Genomic DNA, 8,193 nt, shown 5'->3' on the forward strand with positions numbered 1-8,193 from the left:
CGCCTTAACATATTGATTGTAGTGAGCTAAAGGTACTTTTAAAAGAGCAGATGCAAGAAAGGTGCTCTGGTTTCCTTTTTTTCTCCTTTAAAGCAGTAGATGAAACTCCATATGAAAGATGCCCTTCCTATACCAGGAGGAAAAGAACATCCTTATCCCCAGAGATGGGGAGTTGGGGCCAAGAGAAAGCTTTACCGACAGCCCTTGTTAAAGTAACACTTATCTTCCTTAGTCTTCCCATGTATTTCGGTTACTCTCCCATAGTTGCTACTCTTTGTTCAACCTAGTGTATAAACACTTAAGCCTAACTGCTTTGTGGGTCTTCATTTTCCTATGAAGACCCCCATGTACATGTAAACATATTAAATAAAACATGTACACTCTACTCCTGTTAACCTGCCATGTCAACTTAATTCTTAGACTCATCTGGCCCTGAGGGGGTAGAGGTAACATTTACCCCTTGACAGTACCTTGAGATGCTCGTAGCACAGAAGGGAACAGAAATATAGGAACAGCATCATTTCAGAAGAAGAACTGCTCTAACAAAGGTCTGTGCAAACTTACACACTCGGAGAAAAGTGACAGTGCCTCTCACCGTCTGAAGAGGACAGGGCGCCAGGATAAGAGGGCAGGGATTTGGGGCACGTCTAAAAAGAGAAGCAGGTTTTCCAGATTTCCACCGTACCCTCACTATAATTTGAGAAACATTTTAAAATTCCACGAACAAACTTTTCAGTGGCAATACTTGGGCCGTGTTGGATGATTACTGCATCCTTTCTACTCCTTTGACCTACTTTTTCATAAGTGTCAACAGAGGTTTGTGAGCAACAGCTGAAAGAATAGTTATGATAAGGTGTCAGGATGAAGTTTTGATTAAAGGTTTCCGGGCTGTACCGAAGCTGATGGTTTTGTAAGCTGAAAAAAAAAGAAAGAAAGAAAAGCCACGTTGCTATGAGAGAAGCAGAAGCAACCCCAGGAGGGCAAAAGGAGGAAGTAGCCCAGAGTGGACCTAATGCTGCTGGCCTGTGAGGGCTGGGCCTGAGCCATTCAGGCACATTTTTAATTGATGTATAATTGATTTACAGTATTGTGTTAGTTTCAGGTGTATAGCAAAGCAATTCAGTTATATATATATATTTTCAGGTTATTTTCTATTATAGGTTATTACAAGATTATTGAATATATTTCCCTGTGTTATATGGTAAATCCTTTTTGTTTTCTATATAGTACTTTGTATCTGTTAATCCCATACTCCTAATTTATCCCCTCCTCCCTTTCCCCTTTGGTAAGCATCAGTTTGTTTTCCATGTCTGTAAATATGTTTCTGGAGAAGGAAATGGCAACCCACTCCAGTGTTCTTGCCTGGAGAATCCCAGGGATGGAGAAGCCTGGTAGGCTGCAGTCCATGGGGTTGCACAGAGTCAGACACGACTGAAGCGACTTAACAGCAGCAATTCTGTTCTGTATACAGATTCATTTGTATTATTTTTTAAATTCTAGCTCATATGGTATCATATATTTGTCCATGTCTGATTTACTTGGCTTAGTATGATGTCTTTAGGTCCATCCATGTTGTGGCAAATAGCAATATTTCGTTCTTTTTTATGGCTGAGTAATAGTCCATCATATGTACCATCCGCATCTTCTGCGTTTGGGGGGAGCTGTGCTCCACAGCTTGCAGGATCTTAGTTTCCCAACCAGGGATCAAACCCAGGTGCTCGACAGTGAAAGCACTGCGTCCTAAGCACTGGACCACCAGGGAATTCCCTACCACATCTGCTTGAACCAACCATCAATCCAGGGATTTTTTAAAAGTGGATCCATCATGATAATTTCTAGGAGAGCATACAGTTTAACTAAGAGAACCTGTACACTTATAAATTACAGGGCAATGATTAATCATACAGACAAGAAGCTGGAGGAAGGGTGCCTACTGTTGGAGACTGGCTGTCTAACTGCTTAATAGAGTGCTTGTCATCAGTTCCTTTGCAGGACTTGGGGTCAAAAGTAAGGATAAGGGCACATTAAACATGGCATCGTGGGTCAAACCAGTTTCATTGCCGAAGGACACTTCATGGATCAGTAGTAGCTGCCCTTAAGATTATCATCCAAGGTTATCAACGCACTCTGTACCTTCCTAACTTCTTTTGATGAATTTTAATGTTTAAAGTACTGTCAACAGCATGCATGCATATGTGCCTGCCCAGTTGTGTCTGGCTCTGTGCGTCCCTGTGGATTGTAGCCTGCCAGGCTCTTCTGCCCATGAGATTTTTCAAACAAGACTCCTGGAGTGCAAATCCAATAAACATTTAAACTATTTTTGATAACTATCCTATATTGCTTTTCAAATGAGCTGTATTAATTTTACCATGCCATCAGCAGCATACACATATCAATATAGACCAAATTCACCACAACTTTGACTACCCTTAAGAAAAGTAAGCTGCTAAGTAAATAATTGATGGTTCAGTATAATTAAAACAGTACCTCCACATTGGCTTCATAAGTATTTCTTTGATTACTGAGGTTATCTCTTTAGGCTGGCACAAAGCACCACAAGGCTTCATGAGGGGACATGGGCATTTCCATTTGAATAAGGAGACTATTTGAATAGGTCACCTATTTTGAGATTTCTCCCATCTTTCATCCTCCACAGGAATCAATGTCAAATGTGTTGACATCTAGTCATTGAATTCTTTTTATTCTTTATCTCAAAGGGCTCTTCCGTCGATCTCATTATTTTTATTCCCACTACCACAAGTTTAGTTCAGTTTTTAATGCTAAATCCTGTGCTGCAAAAATTGTATCCCACAGGGGTCTCTGCCTGCAAACTTTTCCAGGGTAATAATCACAACTCATTTACTGAGAAACTACCACCAGCCAGGCAAACTGCCATAAGGCCAGGTGATTTATAGACATTATCTCTCAAAACAACTCCATGAGGCAGATACTATTAGCTCCGTTTTACAGATGAGGAAACTGAAACATAGAAAATTTAGATAATCACTAAACTTCACAACCACCAAGCAGAAGAACAGAACTTTTAACCTGAGTCTGTCTGATTCCAAAACCTGTGTCCACAAGGAACGTGTCTCTCATCAGTCCCCCACCCCGCCCTATGCATTTCTGTACTCATTATTAAGCTCTTGCTTTTCTCTCCAAGCCCACTGTTTACACTCGGAGGTGCTGGAACTGGGAGTCTGCAAACCACATTCTGCTTTGCCAGCTGGGTCTTTGTTGGGCTCTGTCCATCGGGGCGCTAGATGGAGAACCCAAGCCTGCAGGAAGGAGAGGAAAGTCACCCTTTCCGCCTTTGAGAGCTTAAGTTCTGTGAGTATCACCTTACAGCACTTTACCTTGACAGCAGAGGTCCCTTCCCATAACAGTAGCTAAATTCAATTCACAGTTTCTCTTTTTTTTCAATTGAAGTATAGTTGATTTACAATACTGTTAGTTTCAGGTGTACAGCAAAGTGATTCAATTTTATAAACATGTATCTTTTCAGCTTATTTCCCATTATAGACTACTACAAGATAGCAAGAGAGTGACTATTTTCTCTGCGTTAGGTGCTGTTCATCTATCTTATATACAGTAGTTTATATCTGTGAATCCCATACTCTTATCCTTCCTCCTGTCCATTTGCCCTTCAGTTTGTTTTCTATGTCTCTGAGTCTGCATCTGTTTTGTAGATAGACTCATTTGTATTATTTTTTAGATTCTGCTTATCAGTGATAGCGTTTTAAAATCTTTACTCCCTTATTTTCGGCTTGGTTGCATGCAGTTTCCTCTAGTTGCGGCTAGCGGGGGCTGCTCTTCGTTGCGGCGTGCAGGCTTCTCGTCGCGGTGGTTTCTCTTGCTGTGCGGGCTCTGTGCTTCAGCAGTTACGGTGAAAGGGGTTAGCTGCTCCATAGCATGTGGGATTGTCCTGGACCAGGGATCAAACCCGTGCTCTCTGCACTAGGAGGTGGATTCCTAATCACCAGGGAAGTCCATTATATCATCTATGTGTTTTTCTCTCTCTGACGTCTTCATTTAGTGTGATAATCTCTAGATCCATCCATGTTGCTGCAAATGGCATTATCTCACTCTTTTTTAAGGCTGAGTAATATTCCACTGTGTGTGTGTGTGTGTGTGTGTGTGTGTGTGTGTGTGTGTGTGTACATACCCAGTCTGCAGTTTTTCCAACAATTGGGGAGTAGCTTTTATCACAGCTGTCTCAGAGACACCAGCATCAGTCAGATTTCTCAAGCTTGGGTCCAAGGCCCACAAAGCCCCTCCCCCCAAGTCAGAGACCCCAGCACTAGTCAAGCAGTGTCTCCTCCAGGTCTGAGCTTCAGATCCTCAGAGCCGCTCTTCCTAAGTTTCTAAGATTTCATAATTTCAAATATTCCATTTGCTCAGCCCTAGGGTGGTAGTGCTTCCTGCTCTTGCTCACTTCATGGTACCTTAGAGATCTCTTTTACCCTTTCTGGTACGTAGTTAACAACTTTGTAACTCATCAGTTCTAGAGAAGCTGTTGCCAGGGAGAACCTCCTCTAGGAATCTGAGTGAAGCTAGGAGTGAAGTGTTGTAGGATACTATGTTTTCCATCCGGATCCTCTCTTCCAGGCAGAGGGATTCATCTTCCAGCTTCTGAGCATACTGCTGCTAAGTTGCTTCAGTCATGTCCGACTCCGTATGACCCTGTAGACGGCAGCCCACCAGGCTCCCCCGTCCCTGGGATTCTCCAGGCAAGAACACTGGAGTGGGTTGCCATTTCCTTCTCCAATGCATGAAAGTGAAAAGTGAAAGTGAAGTCACTCAGTCGTTTCCAACTCCTAGCGACCCCATGGACTGCAGCCTACCAGTCTCCTCCGTCCATGGGATTTTCCAGGCAAGAGTACTGGAGTGGGGTGCCACTGCCTTCTATTCTGAGCATACTAGCTGCTGCTATCTCGGAACTGTCTAAACTGTGAAAGTACCCTCAGCTGCAGACAAGTACCTCATCCAAGGGTCCATCACTTGCCTAGAGTGGCACATCACCAGTGACTGGCTGAATGAGGGGATATAAAAGACAACCTCCTGTGCCTTGATTTGGGATCCAGGTTCCCTGCTGGTATCAGCTGAGACCCCATGGGTCACCTTCTCCCTCAGCTTTCCAGCCTTCCTCAGTTTCTTTAGGGATGTGTATTCAGATAAGCCTTCTGGAGTCAACTGCTCATCTTGGGTTTCTTTCCAGGTATTCCCAGGAGGCCAGGGCTTCCCTGGTGGCTCAGTCAGTAAAGAATCCGCCTGCAATGCAGGAGACCTGAGTTTGATCCCTGTGTCTGAAAGATCTCCTGGAGAAGGAAATGGCAACCCACTCCAGTATTCTTGCCTGGGAAATCCCATGGACAGAGGAGCCTGGCAGGTTAGAGTCCATGGGGTCACAAGAGTCAGATACAACTTAGCAACTAAACCACCACCAGCAATAGGCCGGTCTGAGTCAGTGTCGCCTGGGTCTGGGGCCTGCAGAGATTCAGACGGGCACTACGATTGAACTTGGAGTCGTTGTTTAGTGGCTAAGTTGTGTCTGATTCTTTTGTGACCCCGCGGACTATAGCCTGCCAGGCTCCTCTGTCCAAGGGACTGTCCAGGCAGGAATGCTGGAATGGGCTGCCATTTCCTTCTCCAGCGGATCTTCCAGAACCAGGGACTGAAGCCGCGTCTCCCGCCTTGGCAAGCAGGTTCTTAAGCGCTGAGCGGCCAGGGAAGGCTTGAGCTTAGAGTGGTGGGAGGCAAATACTGACAAACAAACAAACAAATAAAATAAAACTAACCACAGGGACAGTTCATAGTCTTCATTACCATAAACACAAAGCAAAATAAAAAAGAGTACGTACATACAGGACTACAATTCCTAAAAAATAGCCCAATGCAGGGATGGTGTGGGGAGCTGCTCTCTAGCAGCTCTCTCAGGATATTTGTGTTGTTCTGTGTTTTCATCTATTTTTTAGCTTTAACAAGCCAAACTGCCTCACTACCCCGAGGCCAATCCAGAATGCATATGCCAAATTGGCACCACAAAACAGCATACCTTATTTTTCTTTTCTACTGCCGGGAATTCTATAAATAAAAGAAAAAATGAGGTATGGAATTGCTGTTTATCCTTTAATTCACATTACATAGAAAAACACTAACTTTTTCTGAGAAGGAATCATTTTAATTTATTAAAACGCTTAAAATGCTAATGAACAAAATAGTCATCTTGCAAAACATTCTGTATTTTTAAAAGTTGCTACTTCAGTTTTTCAAAGGTTTATTCATGGACTAATTTTCTTAGTCTGCAAATAAATGTAAATGTTCATAAATGTCATATAAAGTTATATCCTGCAGTTTTGTACAGTATTCAATTAGTTTTTAATGAAAGGAAATTTATACAAAGAAGATAAAATGGTCTTCAATTAATAGGCTGAATTATACATCAAGCAATGAATAAAGCCTCCTTGAGACATTTTTCATCCCAGAGAATTGACTATTTTTGCTTTATTTTTAATATCATTATAAGCTATAACTACATTTTCTTTGGGGGAGATAAAAGTTTATAGCAACTAAATATCTGGCTATTAGAAGTTTAATTATCTGAACAAATTCAGGATGAGGAATATTTAATATGTCACTTAAAATCAGTGAGTGGAAAGAAGTCTCAGTTATATCCTGGATATGATGATAAATTCTCATGCTTTATAATATAATGATATGGTATTACTAGAGTCATTCTTAAGGCCTTGAAATAGTGCTATCAAACAATCTAGTCTGTATATTTTTTATAAAATCTGCATTTTGTTTGAATATATTTTGCATAAGTCTATCTATACAATGGATTACTCCCTGCAGTTTTCTACTTGAAATTAGATTATAAATATTCCCCAGGTGACCTCTGAAAATGGTATGCTATTCTCTTGACCCAGAAAACCCCATAAAATCATGCAAATCAAGAGGTTCATATCTTCATGTTCACTTTAAGAACACTCGTGAAACTTCCCAGGCCATTAAGGGTAGGCATATCCGAAAAGCCACCAAGTATCTGAAGGATGTAACTTTAAATTAGTGACATTATAATGGTGGAGTCGGCTCGTGTGCACAAGCCAAGCAGCGGGGCTGGACGCAGGGTCCGTGAGCACGAAAGCAGTGCTGAATTTCTCCTGCACGTGCTCACAAATGCAGAGTAATGCTGAGTTTAGGGCTTAGAGGTCAATTCTCTGGTCGTTGAACATATCCAGGTGAACAAAGCCCCTAAGATGCCATGCAGGATTTACAGAGCTCATGGTCGAATCGACCCATACGTGGGCTCTCCCTGCCCCATGGAGATGACCCTTACTGAAAAAGAACAGATTGTTCCTAAACCAGAAGAGGAGATTGCACAGAAGAAAAGGTATTCCATAAGAAACCGAAGAAACAAAACTTCTGGCCCAGGAATAAACACCACAAAAAATAAATGCAAATAAAAATTTTTTAAAAATAGGAAAGCCAACTTAATACAAACCCCCCCCAGTGTGGTGGCATTTGCTGACCATGTAGCAACCAGCCTCTTCCTACCTCCTCACTCATGTGACTGTAAAAATTGACCCCACTTCCAGATGCAAATTGATTACTCTAAATTAGTTAGGGCGATGTCATCTCTCTTGTAACAATCAGTGGCATTCCCTTGTTCACAGGTAAGGATATAGGACCCTTTGGCAGTTTTAAAACATGGGCCCCAAATTCTTTGACAGCCCTCCTATTAAGAGGTAGAACCTGTATTTCGTCTCTTTGAATCCAAGCTCTTTGACTTCTTAACAAATAGAATGTGGTAGAATTGACATGTATGATAGTAGAAACGGGAAATCTTTACTCCCTATGTCTTGGGACACTTGCTTTGGGAGCACAGCACCATTCATTTTTTTTTTTTTAATTAGTTGGTATTATCTTTAATTAAGTACAAAGACTTTTCCAATCACATCACATAGAGATCGTTTTATCCACTGCTCTGTTTGGCTGCCGATCAGCCCACAAGGAAACCAACCCCAGAGAGGAATCCAGGTCTCTGGCCCTCAGTTCCAGTCAGACAGCTAGCACCAACTTGCCGTTCGCATAAGTGAACCATCTTGGAAGTGAGCTCTTCAGCCAATTCATGAATTAAATAAATTTTTGTTGTGATTTCAAGCCACTAGTTGTCGGGTGGTTTATAATGCA

General features: G+C 42.0%; 1 pseudogene; it reads left to right on the plus strand.

Annotated features, from left to right (window-relative positions):
* The first annotated feature begins 6,904 nt into the window (after positions 1-6,904).
* On the plus strand, positions 6,905-7,456 carry LOC102277326 (large ribosomal subunit protein uL22-like; annotated as a pseudogene).
* Positions 7,457-8,193: the final 737 nt, after the last annotated feature.

This window comes from Bos mutus, chromosome 16 (genome assembly GCF_027580195.1).
Source record: "Bos mutus isolate GX-2022 chromosome 16, NWIPB_WYAK_1.1, whole genome shotgun sequence".
In the NCBI taxonomy this organism is placed as follows: Eukaryota; Metazoa; Chordata; class Mammalia; order Artiodactyla; family Bovidae; genus Bos; species Bos mutus.